The sequence below is a fragment of the Armigeres subalbatus genome, chromosome 2 (genome assembly GCF_024139115.2).
Source record: "Armigeres subalbatus isolate Guangzhou_Male chromosome 2, GZ_Asu_2, whole genome shotgun sequence".
Taxonomy (NCBI): Eukaryota; Metazoa; Arthropoda; class Insecta; order Diptera; family Culicidae; genus Armigeres; species Armigeres subalbatus.
In genome coordinates this window covers 165,135,876-165,158,102 of record NC_085140.1, presented here as the reverse complement: position 1 = coordinate 165,158,102, position 22,227 = coordinate 165,135,876, and the positions used below count along the sequence as shown (strand labels likewise).

At 40.3% G+C, this 22,227-nt stretch overlaps 2 protein-coding genes across 5 annotated transcripts in view; both read left to right on the top strand.

Annotated features, from left to right (window-relative positions):
* Positions 1–22,227, top strand: part of LOC134211131 (ion transport peptide) — a 204,340-nt gene that overhangs the window by 107,288 nt on the left and 74,825 nt on the right. The window contains exon 1 of one of the 4 annotated variants that reach the window (XR_009978939.1): positions 12,559–13,260. The exons of the other annotated variants lie outside the window; for them this stretch is intronic. The gene's annotated coding sequence lies outside the window, so the exon portion shown is untranslated. Of the gene's footprint in view, positions 1–12,558; positions 13,261–22,227 lie in introns of those variants that run through there. 4 annotated transcript variants of the gene reach the window in all.
* The window catches only part of LOC134211130 (deoxyribodipyrimidine photo-lyase-like), a 193,974-nt gene that overhangs the window by 109,685 nt on the left and 62,062 nt on the right, over positions 1–22,227 (top strand). The gene's annotated exons all lie outside the window — the stretch shown is intronic.

Below are 22,227 nucleotides of genomic sequence, written 5' to 3'. Positions count from 1 at the left end.
TGTGCCCCCGAAAAAGCGAGCACTTTGAAACTTGGATTCAATTCGGAGTGACCTTAAGCAATTTACACTAATATTTACTTTGGTGAAACAGATCTAGACTACCACCTTGTCGTAGTCCCCGGCGGGTTTCGTACGAACTGAAGTACGCCTGAACATCTTCACACAATTTTGCACATCATCCATTGTTGCTTTGATGAGTCTCATAAGATTCCTGAGAAAGCTGTTCTCGTCCATGATTTTTCATAGCTCTTCGCGGTCTATACATCCGTATGTCGCCTTAAAGTCGAAAATCTTATGGTGCTTTGGGACCTAACATTCGTGGTATTTTTGAAGGATTTGCGTACAGTAAAGATCTGGTTTTTCCAACTTATTCACTATTGGTGACAGATGTAGGTCATCGTAAGATTCTTGAGAAAGCTGTTCTCGTCCATGAGCTCTTCGCGGTCTATACATTCGTATGCCGCCTTAAAATCGACAAACTTATGGTCCCTTGTCATAAGACGAGTTTGTACAATCCCATTTAATTCCACCACTTAATTGTACCTTGACAGATACGTATTTCGACCTCAACAGTAAGGTCGTCTTCAGTGTCTCGTACTTGACTCGACTCGAAGTCGAGTCAAGTACGAGACACTGAAGACGACCTTACTGTTGAGGTCGAAATACGTATCTGTCAAGGTACAATTAAGTGGTGGAATTAAATGGGATTGTACAAACTCGTCTTATGACAAGGGACCATAAGTTTGTCGATTTTAAGGCGACATACGAAGTCTCGAGACTCGAAGTCGAGTCAAGTACGAGACACTGAAGACGACCTTACTGTTGAGGTCGAAATACGTATCTGTCAAGGTACAATTAAGTGGTGGAATTAAATGGGATTGTACAAACTCGTCTTATGACAAGTAAAGACATTCCGATAAAAAGCTAAAAATAATTTTCTTAACAAAACATATGGTGTTTTGGGACCTGACATTCGTGGCATTTTTGAAGGATTTGCGTATAGTAAACATCTGGTTTTTTCTGGTTTTCTGGATCTGGTTTTAGGGATAAACCGAAATTTTTGTATGAAACATTCGGTTTTTTGTATGGATTGTACACTTCGGGAACCCCCCATCCCCCTCTAAGCGTTACGTTATTTATGAATGCTCCTTTAAACCCGTAACACGGTAGATCACTTTGACGTAGTGTGTTGTGGTGTAAGATCTACCAAACAGAGCCCTAGCTTAATCCATTTTCATAGCTAGGGCAATAAGTTGTGGTAATTAAGGATTCATCGTATTTAGTCCTCGCTACCAACAGCAGTCTCAGAAATAAAACATAATTAATGTTACCTTGCAGACAGTTGAAAGACTCGAATTCCTCTGGTTTGAGGCTAAACTGTATGCAGCGGAAACAACTTTTCAAGCAATTAGTTAAAAAACCTCGGTACCCGTCCCTAGGCTGAACTGACTGCTGGAAAATCGAGTTAGGGGTTTAAATACGTACTAACTCTTCTTGAACTGGTGAACAATGGTAGTGAGGGGAACACACGGAAGTTCTTATTACTGAACAAATTCTCTTGCTTGAAATGGTCTTGTAGACAGAGCTAAATCCCGGGTTTTAAGAGTTTTACTGGTGATATTCTAGAAGCAAGACAAGGATGTGGCTAGGGCTCCGATGCATGGCCAAAAACAGTATTACTGTTCTGTTTTCTCAAGAAAGGATTGATTTCCTATTGATATAAGCGTGCCTTCAATGGGATTGCTCTCTGTGAAGGGTCTAAAAAGGGGGTCTTGTCATGGTGCTCTTGAGAAAACAAAACAACAACTGTATCGAAACCGATACTGCATTGCTTATCAATAGTAATGGAGTAATTCGACATGCACTTAAACACTAAGGATACGGGTAACGCTACAATAGATCTAATAACTGGTCGCAGTGGCACACCCGAACAGGAAAAAAAAATGCTCCTTTATCCCTACCTTCTCGTGGTGCCGGCCGAGGTTCGAGATCTGACAGAGGTGGGAATCGGACAGAGGGGGGAAGGCGGCAATAAGCAAAGGGGCGTGATCGTGTGGTGGCCGATCAATGAGAGAATGTGCAAGTTGAGGATTAAACTCTGGTTCTTCAACTTTTGCATAATCAACATCCATAGCCCACACTCCGTAATCACTGATGGGGATAAAGACGCATTAGTTGGCCAGGAGAAGGAGTTCAGCGCGCTCCACGGGCTGACGACGGAAAAATAACTGATAAGGATGGTGTCCCCGAGATGAACGCATCAAGGTGGGCCCGAAAAAGCTGGCCAATTGTCTGCAATGTGCACAGGCTGATAGTCAGAATCTGGGAAACTGAACTGCTACTGGAGAAGTGGAAGGAAGGGGTCATATTCCCCATCTAAAAAAAAGCGACAAGATGAAGTGTGAGAATATTCGGGCGATTACTATCCTTAATGCCGCCTACAAAGTAATATACCAGATGACCTCCGCCTGTCACCAATAGTAAATAAGTTGAAAAAACCGTGACATAGGGGGAAAAGGGGGGGGGGGAGGCTTGAAAATGGTAAATTTTTGAGTTACGTAATTGATGGATCTTCCCTGCCCAACAAGGTACTGCCGTTGACTAGTAACAATTGCAAAAGGGTTTATGGGGCACCACCTGGAGCGGTATTACGGTTCTGATGAATCGTACTACGTATTAGGACTTATTCTTTAAACTTCAGATGATTCTCCTTTTAAAAATTGCCGTACAATGGCATAAAAGATGTTCTGAGTACTAATGGATTATCAGCAATCAAACCTATCGGTTTCTATCTCGATTTTTGTAGACGGATTCTGCATGGCCTAACTTAAATCAACCCTATTGCTAACTGAAATGGACGAATCTTGGATTTTGTTTTAGTTAATGACAGCGTTGCGAAAGGAAGCATGGTTCGTAAAGCTGTGAACCCACTGATCGATTTAGACTTGCATCATCCAGCTCTCGAAGTAAGCGTTCTAATACTACTACCATGCGAATTCGAAGATGTCGTTGACACGCAAAGTTTAGAACTCTGTCGCGCAGATTACACGTTACTTTGCGAGGCAATATCCAGTATTGAATGGCGCGTTAGCTGCCGGTGTGGATGATGCGGTAGATTATTTCAACATCAAGGTGAATCAAGCCATTGCTAGATGTGTCCCTCTTCGTTGACCTACTCCAAAGCCTGCATGGTCTAATGCCCGTTTACGACAGCTGAAACGCAGAAGATCACAGGCTCTGTTATGCTATTGCCGTTGCCATTGTCCGGTTTTGAAACGAATACTTACGCAAGCGAGTAATGAATACCGGCGTTACAATCGTTTCCTCTACGAACGATACGTAGTTCGTACGCAGAATGATCTTCGCAGGAATCCAAAGCAATTTTGGGCATTCGTCAATTCCAAAAGGAAAGAGAATGTACTGTCAGTGGAGATGCATTTAGAGGGTATGAGTACCAGCTCAATGCAAGAAAAATGTAACTTTTTAGCGATTTTTTTTTGGAGATGCCTTTAAAATTTCTATTGCCTCAGACCCTCAAATCATCGCAGCAACTGCCGACACTCCCAGACGTGTGATCGAATTCTGCCCATTCGAAATTTCAGCAGCTGTTGTTATAAACGCTATACGCAAATTGAAATCTTCTTCTTCTGTCGGTCCCGATGGTATTCCAGCAAGTGTGTTGAAAAAATGTGGTGAGGCTCTAATACACCCACTAACTGCTTTATTTAATGCTTCACTGGCACAACGTAAATTCCCTACGCTTTGGAAATATTAATGTTTCCTATTCACAAGAAAGGGAATAAGTACGACGTCGAGAACTATCGTGGCATTACATCGCTTCGCGCCAGTTCAAAATTATTCGAGATAATAATAAATAATGCTCTGTTTGCAAGCTGCCAGCGCTACATTTCCAACGACCAACATGAATTCTTCCATAAACGATCGGTTCCAATGAATCTAGTTCATTTCCTGTCGGTGTGCCTACTTACTTACTTAGACTCTGGTGCTTAAGTCGATGCTGTGTACACGGATCTCAAAGTAGCGTTTGATTATGCGACCATGGAAGCATGTCTCCCGATTTCGTTATGTGGTTTAGGTCATACCTGTCCAATCGCACGCTTCGTGTCCAAATCGGATCCGAGGAATTTTCCAACGTTTCAGGCGTGCCCCAAGGAAGCAATCTGGGGCCTGCTCTATTCGTGCTATTTATCAACGATATAGACAGGGGCCCTCCTTAGCCGTGCGGTAAGACGCGCGGCTACAAAGCAAGACCATGCTGAGGGTGGCTGGGTTCGATTCCCGGTGCCGGTCTAGGCAATTTTCGAATTGGAAATTGTCTCGACTTCCCTGGGCATTAAAGTATCATCGTGTTAGCCTCATGATATACAAATGCAAAAATGGTAACCTGGCTTAGAAACCTCGCAGTTTAATAACTGTGGAAGTGCTTAATGAACACTAAGCTGCGAGGAGGCTCTCTCCCAGTGTGGGGATGTAATGCCAATAAGAAGAAGAAGATAGGCAGAATACTGCCACCTGAACGCCGTTTGTTCTACGCGGATGATGTCAAAATCTACATTGATCAATTATTTCGACACGTGGTGTCATAACTTTCTGCTTGACTACCAGCATATTTTCCTTTCAACGTAAAATAAAACCGATTATTTTTGACTACACCATCGAAGGACAGTCCATTCAAAGGGTAAGCCAAGTACAAAATTTGGGCGTTAAGCTTGACAGTGGGGTCACATTCCGAGCTCATTATTGCGATGTTATTTCTAAGGGCAATAAGCAACTTGGTGCATCTTTAAAATATCTGCAAATTATCGAGATCCACACTGCCTGCGGTCCCTGCACTGTTAACTAGTTCAATCCATTCTGGAGTGAAGTATTGTAGTCTGGTGTCGTTTTCACGCTAATTGGATTACCAAAATTGAAGCAATACAGAAATTGTTCGGTATGCCCTTTGCTTTCTTCCGTGGAACGACCCTGCCAATTTGCCACCTTACAGGGAACGCTGTCAACTTCTCGGATTACAAACTCTCGAACGACTACGTTCAAACGCGCAAGCTGTATTCGTTGCAAAATTGCTGATAGAAGAAATTGATGCCCCAACCATTCTCGACGACATCAACATCTATACTCCGGAGAGGACACTACGACTTCGGGCTCTCCTTCATCTTGGAGCACGAAGTGTATAATATGGACAACATGATACTATTAGATATATGTGGAATTCTTTTAATGTAGTATTTAACCTGTTTGATTTTAATAGTGCGACCCAGTCTTTTAGACAACGACTCTGTTCAAGACGATGATGTTTGTTCTTTGTTTGAAGTACGTTTTCTTTGTTATTCCTTGTCAAAATTTTAAATGTTCATTAAGACCACAAATGAGTCAGATGAAAAATTAATCAAATAAACAAATCAATGTCACAAAGACCAGGAACCCAATACAGGTTCGCATTGTTACGACAACCCAAGATTTGGAGTGACTGAACACATTTCTAAACCAGTGCACGTTGCTGATTTCAAAGCATTCAATGCTGATTGACTATCAGGCATTATGCAAACATTTGAATGCCTGTAATTTTGGCGGAAAACAGTTGGCCACTAGTCCATGGAAAACTGCTCAACAAAGCCGCATATTATACAATAGATTGAGATCAGGGATTGACACGAGTGGTACGATTTTTGCGTAGTCCTTTCAGTTGTGTGGTTACGGAAGAAGCCCACGTTCAAAACTGACTATCTACAGCTGGATCGTTAGACCGGAAGTGCTCTACAGATACGAGACCTGTATAATGATCATGGATGATCAACGCCCACTTAGAGTTTTCTAAAGAAACATGTTGCGTATCATCTATGATGGAGTGCAGATGGAAGACTGCGTATTTTTTTTTTTTTTTTTTTTTTTTTTTACAAGGGAGAATGCATTTACACACTAACCCAGTACACGTGCATTGTAGTTGCCAAACTACCACACGGAAGTGTACTGGAGTGTCGGACTCGACCATACCGGTAATACCGACTAAACTCCCTTGGGCTCCACCATCGTTTCCCCCAGGAACTACCTCGCAGTACTACTTCTGGGGGGACGGCAGTACTAAGCGTACTCGCTCATTATCGCTCACACAGGCACTCGTCCCACGCGAGACTGACTTGGGTGCTCGCACACCATTCACTCCATTTGAGTCTTACTTGGATGCTCTCCTGGGCGCTCCGCTGCCATGCCTCGAGGTGTCAATAGCGGTAACTACCTGGGTCTACAGATATTACGCTACGACACTCCTGCCTCAGCACGAGCAGATCAATCACACCACTGCCGAAGCAGACCACACGCTACCCTGCCGAAGCAGGGACACTCCCCATGCACCACATGTGCACAACTGTAGGTGTGTGGGTACAACCCACTGCTACCCTGCCGCCGAAGCAGCTTCTCCAAAGACCATTCGCTCCATGTGACCCTTTTTCGGGTGCTCACTCGTAACATTCCACTGCAATGCCTCGAGGTGTCGATGGGATACCTCGACTCCTACATCAGCATGTGCAGTCCATACTCAGACTTCTGCTGCGCTTCGAGGTGACAATAGCGGCGACACGCTATGACACTCCTGCCTCAGCACAACCAGATCACTCACTCCCTGCCGAAGCAGCTCACGCGCTACCCTACCGAAGTAGGGACACTCCCCAACTCACTCTAACACTCCACTGCCATGCCTCGAGGCGTCGATAGCGGTATGTAGGGACCAATCAACGATACTACGCTACGACACTCTTACCTTAGCATGTGCAGTCCATACTCAGACTTCTGCTGCGCTTCGAGGTGACAATAGCGGTGACGCGCTATGACACTCCTGCCTCAGCACAAACAGATCACTCACTCCCTGCCGAAGCAGCTCACGCACTACCCTACCGAAGTAGGGACACTCCACATGCCAATTGGCACTCCCTGGGCTTGTGCTTTTGAAGCGGCACACAGTCGCTTTGATAGAGTCCGCTTACGGGCACTTGTGGTTTTTTGGGAGGGATTTTAGCAGAGCCCACTGCTAAATCCCACCACGCCCTAGGCATTTCTCCCTGACTCGCAGACAGCTGGGGAGGGGTCGTCAAGCCCTTGGACATGGTCCATGCTGTCCCTGCTGTCCCTGCTGCCCCCGGAAGACTGTGTATGGAGGAAGCGAATGAACCATGAGTTGCATCTGATGTTGGGAGAGCCATCTATCTTTCACAATGCAGAAATCAGACAACTGCGATGGGCTCGGCGTGTTGTCAGTATGTCGAACAATAACCCGCTGAATATGGTTCTCGATAACGATCCAACGGGTATAAGAAGGCGAGCAAGGCCAAGGTGGGCCGATCCGTTTGTGGACCCTCCATAGACTCCGTTATTGGCCACGTGCATACATGGACCGAGCTGAGTGGAGACGAGTTTTATGTATTTCATATGTTGCTTATCGGCCTTAGTCTAAAAACACAGATTAATCCATCTAAAGTGAAATTTTGACCCTCCAAGAATTCCTCCTGAAGTTCCTACAGGAACTCCCACGGATGTTCCTTTAAGAATGCTTCCGGAAGTTCCGCCAGGAATTCCCCCGGAAGTTTAGCCAGGAATTCCTCCGAAAGATCCTTCAGGAATTCTCGGAGGAACTTCCAGAAGTTCCTTCGGGAATTCATCCAGAAGTTCCTTCGGGATTTCCTCCGGAAGTTCCTCAAGGAATTCCTCCGGGATTTCCTCCGGAAGTTCCTCCATGAATTCCTCCGGAAGTTCCTCCGGGAATTCCCCCGGAAGTTCCTCAAGGATTTCCTTCAGAAGTTCTTCCAGGAATAAGTTGAGAAGTTTATCCAGCTTTTTTTTCGGAAACTTCACCATGAATTCCTCCAAAAGTTTCTCCAAAACTTCATTGAATTCGTGGATTTGGAAGTTCTTCCAGAGATTTGTTTCTGGTTTTTTGTTTAAACTTTGGTCTAAAGTTTCTGCAAGTATTCCTCCGAAAATTCATCCAGAAATTCCTTCAGAAGTTCGTCCATGCTTTTCTTTAGAAGTTGCTCCATGATTTCATTCAGAAGTTCCTGCAGGACATTCTTCCAGAAATTCTTCAGCAGGTTCTACTAGCAATTAGTTCCTTCAGGCATTCGTCGGGAAGTTTCTCAGGAATTTCTTGAAAAGTTCCTCTTAGAATTCTTTCCTGCATTCTTACAAAAGTTCAATCAAAATTACTTCGGAAATTTTTTGGATTTTCTTGGAAAATTTCATCATTTTTTTCCCAGGAATTCCTTTTGGAATTTCTTCAGGGAGTTCTTCCGAAAGTCCCTCAGTTAATTCCTCCGAAGATTCCTGCAGGATGTTTTTTCTGGATTTCCTCAAGCAGTGCCTTCAAATTCCCTCCAAAATTTCCTGTGGAGTCAATAAATTCCATAGGAGCTATTACGAAATTTCTTCGTGAATTCCTCTAGAAAACTACCTGGGAATTTTTTGGATTTTTTCGCGAACAGTCCGGTTGAATGTCCAGGAAGACGAGCTCGGTGGTCTAGTGGCTACCGCTTCTGCCTTATAAGCAGGAGGTCGTGGGTTCGATTCCAGGCTCCTTTCCTACTTTGTATTTCTATCTTAGTTCTTTCTGAGTTTCACGTTCTACCAAAACGATTCCTACTGTTATAACCTTCCACACAATCCCAAAAACCTCCCGTGGCACCTATGAGAGGTCGTAGAATTCTCTGCATCTTTCTTAAGTAGGTGTCCAACTAAACCATCCTTCCCCTTCCTCAGCATTCGCAAGGATGTGACCAGGACAGATCTCGACTATTGGAGAGTGCATTGCTCCCATCTTAGAGATAGTGATTAGTCCCAAATCAATATCTGTGGTAACGGATGAAAGTGATGCTACTTTCATACAATAGTCCAGGCTTGTACCACCTACGAATTTGTGCGAATTGATCAATACTAATGCTAATGCTAACAGTCTGGTTGAATGTCCACGAGTTCTCCCTCCAGTAATTCCTCCAAGAACTCTTCATAAATTACTTCGAGAACTCTCCAGAAATTTCCACTGGACTCCTTTCGAATCTCACATAGAATTTCTAACCCAACTCCTCAAAGAATTCCTTCCTTCCTAATTCCAGACGGAGTTCACGATGGATTTTTTGTGGAAATATTCGAAGGAGTTCTTAAAATATACCATGAAATAAGTCCTGAAGGATTTCTTGAAGAAGTTGCTGAACATATTTGGGGAAGTATTTCTGGTTGAAATCTTTATAGAATTTTAGGATAAATAGATGTGGGAATTTTCGGTGAAATTTCAAATTTCTCCCTGGAGGAACTCCGGTAAAAAAAAATCGGAAAGAGCTGTTGAAGAAATTCCTGGAAAAATTCGTAAAGGGATTCCTGGTTTGAATCACGATGATACTTTTATGCCCAGGGAAGTCGAGACAATTTCCAATCCGAAAATTGGCTAGACCGGCACCGGGAATCGAACCCAGCCACCCTCATCATGGTCTTGCTTTGTAGCCGTGCGTCTTACCGCACGGCTAAGGAGGGCCCCATTCAAGTGACATTCACGTTTGTTGCCTGATTTCCACTGAAGACATTTTTGGCATCCCTTTTCTACGTTTTTGCTTTTCCGAGAAGATTTTTTTTTTGCATGCTCATACAATTTATTTCAACATTTATTTCATAATTCATGAAACTCATTAATAGAAAAAATACGTAACACGCCTGCGTTACGCATACAAAGTGAAATTATAGACACTTCCGAAGGAAGGGTAAAAAAGAAACAACATTCTAGCTAAGGTGGAATGATTTTCCGAAAGATGACCGCCAGTCTCGAGATCGAGTTACATTAGCGGTAATACAACTCCTGCTATGGGCATTGTTACCGTTCTGATTTCAGCTAAATTATGGGGTACGTCTGTTTGCTAAGTTGCGCAGTTTAATTAGCGTCTGTCTCTTTCCTGGTGACTGAAATATTATCCATAGGCTAACATTCTACTTTTCCCAAAAACAAACACTTGCCAGGTATTCTAGAAAGTAATGATTTTTTTTTCAAATCGATTTTCTTACACGATTACAGTTTTTATTTTATATGAACTACTGATAATCGTTTAGCTATGTGCCTATGTAAGAGCTCTTTTGAGGAAAAGAAGCAATAGCAAGTCATGTGCCCCTGGTGGACACGTTCACAAAATATATCCATGCGTTTATTAGTGCTGCTATTACTCATACCGCAAATACCAGTTCAAGACTGCAAACGCCGAATAGGCCGGATAACCTTGCATCGAAGTTTTCGAGGCAATTCCTTTAATGATAGCTCAGATCGTTTACATGGTTCACTGGGTGACCCAGCGGCTCCACCGTATGAATGACCTACTGGTAGGCTGATGGTTTCACATTTGAGCCACACTGTCTGCGTTGATTGCTCGATATGGCTGACGCGGTTTCTCGGAGCAAGAGAACAAGTTAATGGAATTATCCAATCAGCTTTTTATGAATTGCCGTGTGCTTCAACGGGTATTTGCAGTGGCACTCCCATTATCGGGCACGCAAGTGATAGTAGGCAGATTCTGTCCAGACGACATCGAAAGTGAAGGTATGATGAGGATCACACCAGTACATAGACTACCAGTGATAACGCCAACCGAGATAGAAGTAGCCTGTACGACTTGCATACAGATGCACGCACCAAATTGCCAATAAAAGCATCCTGTGGCACGAAAAGCAACTTCACACATTCTTTGGGGATACAATTTCTCATTGCAAACGGTACATAGAGTTTTCCAAAATTAGGATTCGAAAGAAACTGATTGCCCGTCTTTCTAGCACTTCGATTGAAAGTATACATTGCAATAAAAGTTGATTTTGTATAGTGTGAAATTATAGTTCACATGCTAGAAGTTATGACCTGTAACGTTTCAAATCTGGACGTGGTGAAAATTAAACATAGACAGTATTTACAAAACGAATAGCTAGAAGATGTTCTATTACCAGTTTCCTATGACTTTGTATCTTGGCTCTATCTGTGTTTCACGTTCTGCCAAAAATTTTCTACCGTTTTACTTTTCATATAAACAATTCTGCATAATCGATCGGGTCCTATGGGATGTAGAGTTTTCTGTTTCTTTTTTATGTGGGTGTCCATCTAGTCCTCCCTCCTTTCCGTCAACATTCGCAAAGACGTGGTCAGAGCAGACTTGACCTTGTTTTCATCTGAGCGCATTTGTTCTGTGATAAGGGATTGATGTGATATTACTGTCATACCATGGTTTTTTGCTGCATCATCTACGAATTTGTGGAATCACTCAATGCTAATGGTATTAAGTAATTTGAGCATTTTTAGAGTGTCAGAAAAAAGTGAGCAGGAGGTTCACGAGTGGGGGGTGTTTTTGGTAGGAAGGAGAAATTTGTAAATGGTAGATTAGCTTTATCCCACTCGGTAGTTTACAATTCTAGCGATAGTTATAAAACAGCAAATAGTTTTTAAATTCAACGACGTGTAAAATTGCAGCTAATTCGAATCGAATTTACATTCGATATTCAAATCAATTTCACTGAATTTTACAAGTAATTTTTCGCTTTAAAGGATCAGTAATTTTTAGTAAAGTAAAATCTTTAAAGTAAAATTTCGCTTTAAAGGAACAGTAAGATCGATTTAATGTTGCGTTCTTCAGCATGCTCCAAATACGTGCATTTTTTCTGTGAAACCGTCCCTACTACTGATATTACATACACAGATAAAATATGTTATGATTTTAAATAATATTTACATTTAATTTTGATGCACATATTTGGAGCAACCAAATAAACGCAACATTCAATAGATCTTACTGTCCCTTTAAATCGAAATAAATTCAAACAATGCAAGCTTGTGAAATTCAGTCAAATTGATTTGAATATTGAATGTTAATTCGATTCGAATTAGCTGCAATTTTATACGGCGTTGTATTTTCTAAATTATTTGCTGTGTAGTATGTTATGGTGTACTTCAACTTCGTAGACTGAACTCAAAGTTCTCATTTTAAATCTAAGACAAAAATGATTTGCCTTCGTTTCGATCCGGGTAAACGTTGGCAATCATGATTTGAAATTACACTCCTTGACACGTCCATCTATACCGTAACTTGAAGGGGGAAGGAAATGTTGATGCTTAACTTGTTTGATCAAGGGCCCCACACTCAGCGACACCTTTATGAGATGGGTATCGTGGAAGGTATTCGTTGGTCAGGATTTGCCTGTAGCTGTGACCATGGTAGATCTTATTTTACTTTACAGTCTTGAATGAGTAAGACATTCCACGCTCAATAATTGTTTATTGCTATATTTACACTTTGTGCAATTCTGCCTAGTGCACAGATCTAATGTATACCACGCTTCATACATAAATGAGCAGACACTACGTTATCGCACACGGTAACGCAGTCAAATATTCTCAAAACAAATAAATTAAGCCTAATAGGTTTCGGAGACTGGTGTGCGTTCCATTTCTCCAGCAAGGGCCAGACAGTGCAAAGTAGAACCATACACACCGTTAGTATAGCTTCAACAGTAACAGAACAACGTGCACTTCCGAACCGAACCGTAGAGAAAATATTGTTCTGTTGGTTCTGGATGTGGTTTGTCTGGCCTGTTTGTCGATCCTCCTTCCGAACCCCCCCGGGAAAAGTGCTCAAGCGCTCGTAGTGGATTGTTGCTAATTGATTTCTATTTGGCGCCAATCTAAATTTAAATTTTTGCAATTCATAAGTGGCCCCATGGATGGATACTAGCAGTGCGACCTTTGAAATCGTTGGAAAATTGTTTCGCTGCAAATTGGAGAAGTGCTTGGGTAGTGGCGTTGATTTGTGAAGTAAGGTGCGTCTAAACTGTGGAGGTGAATCAATTTGCGCGTAACTACCGGAAGTGGAAAACGTCACGCTAGTAAGGTTACGCTACGGGAAAAGATGGAGGTCAATATCCATGTTTTGAAACACGAAGGCAGAGAATCGAAGTTGATAGGTGTGTTCTGTTATACATAAATGAGTCTATTATGACAATTATGAATATGTACAATTCCAACCAAAATGTAACTCATCAGCGCGAATATTGACCATACAGTGAAGCACATCCGTCGTTTGATACGACTGATCAAAGTGACTAAACACTTTGAAAATTGAATTCAGTAGTACGGTATTGTTCTGAAAAATTAGTGATTATACATTGTGCTGCGATCTATAAATAATAGTGTCAGTTATTCCTGTATATTAACAAGTGAGTCAACTAACCATTTTTAAAGTGAGTATGCATATTAGTTTCATGTTTCGTAAATGTTTTAATTAATTGAACGTTATTTTAATATTATTATTAATGTTTGAATCAATATTTCGGATCTTGGTTCAACTCTCCGTTGAAATATTTTTAACCATCCCGTTTCTGACGGTTGTTTTCAAGAGCTTTCGAATATTAAAACCTGGTAATGAGTCATTTCACAGAACGGTTCTAGAAGTATCCCAGATTTTTTTTTGGTCAGTGATCCCCGGAAAATGGGCCATTTATGAATTTAAATCAATACATGTCGTGTAACATCTCAAACTTCATGATTTTACAATACAATGCAGGGAATGATATTTTTAGAACTCCTGGGCCACTTGGGTTCAATCCGGCCATATCCGGCCAAATCTTACAAATGGACAGATGACTACATCATAAATTCTATTGAAAGATAGCTCAAACTTAAACCTTTGATATAACGAATGGAAAGATGAGGATATGTCGAGCTTTTTATGCATGAAAAATAACATTTTACAGCAATTCCATATGGAACCGATGTTCTAACCTGAAATATTTAATACACTGTAAAATATTATGATAATTAGCCATTACGGAATTCATAATTGAATCTAAATTTCGGTAACAGAATGTGTACCAGATCATAATTTCAAGTTTTATGATGTAAATTTTATCATTACCAAGAGTACACAATGTTTTCTCCAACGAAACAGCGATCAGCCCCGGTATGCAATACATCTGGATTGATCCCAAGGAGTTTAGCAACCATCGAAACATTTTTCCATAATTCCTTTTTAAAATCATAGAGTGTGAGGCCTGTTTTGGCTCAATTTAGCTCATTTTCCTTCGGTAGACTCTCCACATCCCAGCGACTAGCCTTGACTAGATTGATTTCGAGTAGCCAAGAAACTATAGAATCACAGTAGCCATAATTGTTTGGTAAAACCATTAGTTTGAAGTTTTTGATACAAATATAGTATTGATGCAAGATCGACTGTAACTTTTATATTAAACTTTACGGCTACGCAGTCTTCACTAATAGAAATGAGTTTCCTCGTTGTCCAACGTTTCGACACGGGGATTGTGTTTTCCTCAGGGGGTAATTATTTATATTGTTTCACGTTTAACTGTTTTTATCTGAACTGATTTATGTTGGTTTATTATTACGGAACACTGACCGAATGGCATTTGGTCGAAAACTTAAGGACGAACTTTTCGGAATCCAAAGATGTTTCACCTTGTATATTCAAGATCCCCACTATCAATACTAAAGCAAACAAAGAAACGCTGCTACGCAGCAAAGCTAGAATAAAAAGATGACAGTAATTTGTTGCTTCTTTGTTGAGATTGGTGTCTCTAAAAATACGAGGCGAAAATTATTTGAATTCTTGGCAGTTTCATCTTAAGCCGAAAGTGATCTAGCTGAATTCCATTTGGCCGAATTGAACTTTTAGCCAAAACGGTTGAAAATTGTTTGGTCGTATGTGACATACGGATACGGCCGAACTGGTAATTTTTCCGAAAAAGCCGTTTGCTCTAATTAGTGCCAAATGGCACTTTCTGCTAAAAGATAATGTCGGCCAAATAACCTGTTCAACTAAACGGCATTTTGGCCAAATAACCTTTTCAGGCTAATGCACACTTTGTGCCAAATGAACATTTCGGTCAAACGATCAGTTGTCCATTTCAAATAATATTTGCTGTCAGATGGGTTTTGGCCTAATGGTTTTCTTTTGCCAAATTATATATTTTTTGCCAAATAACTTACGGACAAACGGTACTTGCCGTCGTATGGCTGAAGGTCGTACGGTGGACAGCCATTTGTTCGAATGCCACTTGGCCGAACAAAGTTTATTTGAAACGGTTGTCCGAAAAAGTCGTTTGTCCTAAAAGGTTGTCTGTCCGAAATGTTCATTTGGCAGATAAGGCTGAATATGACCAACAATGTCAGCCCATTCTGCCAAATGGCCCTTTCTGCCAAACGATAATATCGTCCAAATAGAATATTCGATTAAACGGCTTTTTCGGCTAAATAACCTATTCGATCAAACGGATTTTTTGGCCAAAGGACCCTTTGTGCAAAACGACCATTTCGGCCAAATGATCAGTTATCCATTGCAGCCAAATAACATTTCTTACCGGATGTGTTCGGCTTAATGGTTTCTTCGGCCAACTTATATATTCGGCTTAACAACTTTCGGTATTGTGGCTTTCAGCCAAATTGTTGTTATCCGAATGTCTTTCGGCCAAACGGTACTTCCCGTTGTTTGACTAAAGGTCATCCGGCGGAAAGCCATTTGTCCGAATGCCTTTTGGCCGAGTAAAGTTGGTACAAAAAGGTTGTTCAATGGTTTGGCCGAAAATGTCATTTGGCTGAAAGCAATTAACAGTCGATTGGATATATAGCTGAACTGGTTATTTGACCGAAGGGGCCAAAAATTTCGACCCGTTGCCCGAATGTCTCTTTCTGTCAAATGTTCTTTCCGGCAAAATGACTAGTTTAGCTGAACGAGACTTCCGGCTGTAGGACCATTTTCGGCTTCTTCTGCTACTACACCAACGTACTTAACATTGATACTATATCCCTTTTTATTTTCCTGCTGCTTACGGTTTCATGGCCCTGCTTACCATTTTTTTTTGTTTTCCTATTGGGGCAGGAATGTATCTGGTGTCCACCCGTCTTGCATAGCTCAACCGGAAACTTTTTCCCGATTCACTTTCCTTATTTTCCCATATTTTCCCAGCTCAGAGTCAACAACCTTTGGAGCCAAATCGTACACGCGTACGTATTCTATGTATTCTCCCACATGAGACATGGATACCCGCTGCATTGTTGCCATTCATATAATGGAAAATCAAATCTTCCGAATTAGAGGTCAGCATTGCTTCTCCTGATTTATATTTAATTAAAACGGACTATTCTTGAGCGATTCTATAAGTCGCTTCTATCCAGCAGGAATCTTTATCCAATGATTTCAAAACCCAGATTAATCCATCTACAGTGAGATTTTGACCCTTCCTTAGTCAATAGGAAATATTTCCAGACTCTAGTACATATTTAAAACGAGATAAAACTGCTCAGATTCCCACTGCGATCAACCGTGTTAAGTAGCAAAATAATTGCCTACCCAAAGGCGGATGCTATGGGTTGAGTGACAACAAAACTATTGATAACGCGCTGTACGTCCTGCTGCATATCTATCAGGCGCTCGTCCGATTGAATAGCTATTGTGACATGACTAACTATCGTAACTATCGTAACGCTGATAGCATATATTGTACTCGTAATTTCCAGAGACCTCGATATTAATAATCCAGAACTAATTAAATCAGTCATTGATCGGAACGAAACTCAATAGCGTTCAAAAATAGCATGTATTCTGCCTTATGGAAGCCTAGTTTTGTAAAACTAATCTTGTTTAGTACCTTAAAAATGAGTGAGATTTATATGGTAATAAATTTCAGAATTTTCACACATACGCACACATACATGCATAAAAGTGGTCTATTAGTGTCTCAAAACATGCTCACATTTGCTATCTAGCTTCCACTGAAGAAATTTTTGAAATTCCTTCAAATTTTTACGTTTTTGCTTTTCTGAGAAGATTTTTTGGTACATGCTTCTATCTGTTCCTCAATTAAAATCAATTGTTTCTTTGAAACAATTCAAAATAATAAGCATATTTTCATATCAAACCATTTGTTATAATTATATTTTCAATACTAAAGTGAATTTGTTTCAAATACCATGCATTTTATTTCATAATTTAAGAGATTAATTAATAGATTAATACGTAACACGCCTGCATAACGCATACAAAGTGAAATTATAGACACTTCCGAAGGAAGGGTCAAAAAGTGAATAATTACGCCTTATATTCGGTTTCTTGCTCCCTTAGGTACGGGAAGCTGAACTCAATGGTATTTTTTGTTTCACACATCGTGGCGACGATAATAGTCACAAACTCGTTAGTGAGAACAATGTACAGTTCTTGGCAAAGCTATTAAGCTAACCCTGTGGTTTGTACTATTAATAAATAAATAAACAACAACCTGTTGCTATATTGAGGGATAAAAAAGAAGTGAGTTTGTATTTTGTGCGGCAAGCACAATGGACACACTATGCTCAGGGTGTCGAGAATGTTTCCCAGCCGAAATCATTCTAGACCGGACCGGTATTGAAACTGGCCATGTCTGGATTGGTAGCCCACGCCTTCACTCCTAAAGCTAACTGGAGACTGCAATAATTTATTTAACATATTAAATTCACATAGCTGCAGTGTAAAAAATTCGTTGATATGTAGTTGTGGAAGCTCTACTCGACAGTGTCTGCGTAACCTCGAGTTCCTTGGGTTTAATTTATGTTTGTCCTGGCAGACATGATATTGCAATGTACTTGTTGATAGCAGTACATGATAGGAAGAGGCTCAAGAGAGGTCAATGTAAGCCACCCACCACGAGTTTCTATCGGTGGTGACGAAATCGAAGTGGTTGAAGAATTCGTGTACTTGGGCTCACTGGTGACCGCCGATAATGATACCAGCAGAGAAATTCGGAAACGCATCATGGCAGAAAATCGTACGTACTTTTGACTCCGCAAAGAGTTCGCCGCCGTACCAAACTGAGTATCTACAAAACGCTTACGGACACGAGACCTGGACGATGCTCGTGGAGGACCAACGCGCACAACGAGGTGAACCACAAGTTGCATCAGCTGTTGGAGAACCATCTATCGTTCACACCGCGAAAATCGGAAGACTGCGGTGGGCCGGGCACGTAGCCAGAATGTCGGACAGTAATCCGGTGAAAATGGCTCTCGACAACGATCCGACGGGAACAAGAAGGCGAGGTGCACAGCGGGCAAGGTGGATCGATCAGGTGGAGGACGATTTCCGCAGACTGCGTGGTTGGCGAAGCGCAGCCATGAACCGAGCTGAATGGAGAAGACTTTTATATATTGCACCGGCCTAAGTCTGGTAATAAATAAATAATTGTTGATAGCAGTAAATGTGTTCAATGAACACTAAATTATGAAAAGACAATTTCCCGGTCAGCGTACCTATGTAGTACCAATGAATGGAGAGAAGAAGAGAGAATCCATTATTATCTTCCCCATTAGCTTCCACTCACTAAATTCCATTCAACGACTCCTGGCAGCTGATGCTTTCTTTGATAGTGTAGTGAAAACGTGCTAGCATGCCAGATGGTGCAGGAATTGTAATATAGTAAAACATTTTACGACTTCACAAGCCATCATAATGCAGTATAACTTAAACCACCCGTGAGGTGAAGTCTGCTCCCAAATGGTTTGGGCCAAACTGGTACCTAGTAGCCATTTTATTACACAGTCATTTCTCCGAACTGTTACTTGATTGTGGCATGGAAAAATACTATTTCGCGAATTGTGTTTCTTTTGTCTACCTGTAAAATAAATGAAAATTATTTAGGGGTTTACCTGTCGGTATTCAAATTGCGAACCATTAACCAATTGGCATTTTTTTTGCTTTAATAAACTCGTCGTTGGTTTTGTAGTATTTAACGTCGAAAAAAGTCACAGACAATTTAGAAATAAAATCGTTCATATTACATACAATATTCTACATGAACCAAACAAGAAATAAACCTAATGACTTTGCTCAAAAATCTATTCAGACATATTCACGCAATAATGCAACCAAATGGACATTTGAAAGGGAAGTCGTTGTGGTGAAAATAAGAATAATCGTGATAAATTAAAATTCAAATATGTATTTTTCGACTACTTTTTGAAAATTCCATTATTTTTTTTATAGGATGTTAATTTTTTAGTCGATCAGATTCTCTCTAATTTTGGTGAATGATGTAAATATTGTACAAGTTTTGTTTCTTTGAACCATCTTATTGTCTATGCTTGTCTATTCCTAGTTATATAATTTGTTTGAAACAATCTTACAAAATAGAAACGTTGCAATGCAATTTTTTGGTTGATATACAAATGCTGTAAAACAATCGAATATGAACAATTTCATTTCCAGGTATCATATTCTTAATTAAAAGTTAAAGTGTACAAAATAGTGACATTTATCCTGAGACACCTGGTTTATTTCATTACATGTTTGAAAAAATGTTTTATCATCATAATCATTCAATTATACAGGTAAATCTCGACAGTACGTACATACGAAATAATTATAAAGCCACCACTTTTATATAAAGCTCCATACAAGTGGAGTGGCTTTATAATTATTTCCAACCGAAATGTGCCTTTTCAGTGAACATTATTATTAAAATTTTAGGTCATATTAGGCTGGGATGCCAAAAGAGTGCCTGTTTTGTCGTGTTTCTGCTCAGTAAGCAGATATGTAGTTCGCGCGGCCGAGTGAGTAAACAATTGGTGCGTGATCGGACGTGTTTCAGGTAGGATTTAGAACATTCGTAAAATCCGAGTTTTTGTTTCTGATTTTAATGTTCGGTGAATAAGTGTGCGGTTAACGTGTTTTGTATATTATGCGAAACATTTGTAAAATCCAGGTTACTTGGATCTCCTTTGGACGGTTCATAAGTAAATTGGTGAATATAGGGTATCTGTTCCATTATTAATAACATGCTCCTATTTTAAAAACATTCGTAAAACAGGCTATTTTGGCTCAATTTGTGTCGTGTTTTGTTGTTATCCGGCGTGCTCACTGCGATCCCAAAAATGAGAAACAAAACAATTTGCGCATCAATTCTTTGTTTTCGAATGGTACTGATTTGGGTACATGGTATGAATTCAAGGAGCGGTTCCCCTATTTTAATATTTTTTCAGCATATACTGTTATTGACAAACGCTCTATATTGTCGAATAGAGCTCCCTATTATTCACCTTACCCACTAACACAAAATTTTCCTTCCCGAGACATCTATGAAGGTAGTATGGGTTCCCTGCATCTTCACTAGTAGATGTTGAACTAACATTCCGTCCCTTCCTTCCGTGATTGTAAGGACGTGGCCAGGTATACAGCTGCTACTGTATATGAAAAGGTACTAATTCCAAGTACCAATTTGCGACAATATACAGTAGATTGCTCAATTGAGCATTGTATAGCCACCCACGATTTGTTCAATCACATATGCTATGCTATGCTATGCTATATTAGGCTGGGATGCCAAAAATGTCTTCAATCTGATAACTAGAAATCGAGATTTTGATCCTCAAACATGACCATTTTGTATAAAAATCTGCGAATGTGTTATAATTATTTTCGGGGTGTAGAATGATTTTTGTCTTCCAAGAGCCTACGAAATCGCATCTATATCGTGTTGGGCGGATAATGCTTCAAAGAGTGTAAAATGGGTCCGAACTATGTAGAGAACGACTGTTGTCTCCTCCTCATAGGCCAATAAAGTGCACCCAGGTCGGCATCATGATTGAAGCTTGTAGGTTAAGGTGAAAACTTACGCACAACCGAGGTTTCAACAGTGCATAAAAATAAAATATATTTAAGCTGGATCAGCTGATGATAAAATTACTATTCGTGGCTGTGTTGTACATTTCACTGACGTCATCGTCTGCAAATAAAACCGTTTCTAGACTTTCAGTCTATTGGGTTATATCCTACGACACTTGAAACGTGTATTGCAGTATAAGCTGTAAACTGATATTCAGCCCCATTCATGGGCAAAAAAATGAGTTAATTGCTGTCTGACCGGCAGTAAGATTCCTGAGTAATTTCAACCCTTGTAAAATTTCCATGCTTGCATTTCCCATTGATGGCAAAATTATTCCATTCGGTGCTGCAAGGTCAATAATCATCGTTGCGTTGGTCGTAATGTGTTAACAATATCCCTGCCTAAATAACTGTAATCAGCGTTACTGGCGTAAATTAAATTAACTGCGATTGTTAGTTCTGATGCAACAATTGATATCCGTTGTGTTATTAGATGAAAGGGAATTTATTTACTTGAAAGAATTTTGCCGATAAGTGATTAGTAATTCCGCTACGCACCTTTAAAAGCTTGCAAGTATCAATAACGAATCATCCACTCGAAAACATTAGATTTCAAAGAAAAATAAATTCCCGCTCTTGAAAACAAACAATCTGTATTACACACACATGACGTGATTCACTTAAATAATTATTGCCCCAGCCAAGTAGTTTATTAATCTAAGCTACTGATTTATGCATCGTTTACTATCGATTAATAACCACTTCAATTAAATTTATCGTACGATTATCGTTTGTAACAGTGACAGTGCAAAGTTGCGCATTGGATAAGCTACTGCACGGCACCTGTTTCTTGCTTATGTGAGAGGCAATTTGTATCACAGATAACGACGACGACGACGACGACGTAGATACCGGATTGTCTAGAAAATGTTTCGGAAAAATCCCCCTTTATGACGAAACGTAATCCTATTGTTGGGAAATGATGTATGACGCTGGTACCCATTCATTTATATTGGGAGATTTACTCTATTTGCATTCAATTATAACAATGACAGGAAGTTCCCGTTTATCATCTGTAGAACAAAAATGGCGAAGAAAAAATGTTGGTTTGGTTACTCTATCGTTGTTTCCATATTCAGCTTATTAAAAACGGATTTGTGGCTATTTTTCGATGAATTATCCCTTTGATGTAATATTCCTCCGAACAAATGTTATTCGACGAAATGTCTTTTAACAAATGGCATAGGTTTGTCGTAAACAAATGAATGGCAGGCAAATTCGCATATTAGGCCGTTACAAATATTAATTAATAATAATTGAATGTTCTACTAGTCTCGGAAATGACAAGGGGAGGGGGAGGTTTGATAATAAAACATCGATATTAAAATGGAACAAAATCAAAAAACTCTTCGGATGGTTTAAAGAGTTTTTAGGAAATCCTCCAAATTTTCAGATTTTTTTGTTGCCCCGAAAAAACTCCGCGAAACATTTTTCGGCGTAATGGTATACAACCATCTTAGAAATACGCTGACCTCAAAACGATTGTATAACTTTTCACCGAAAA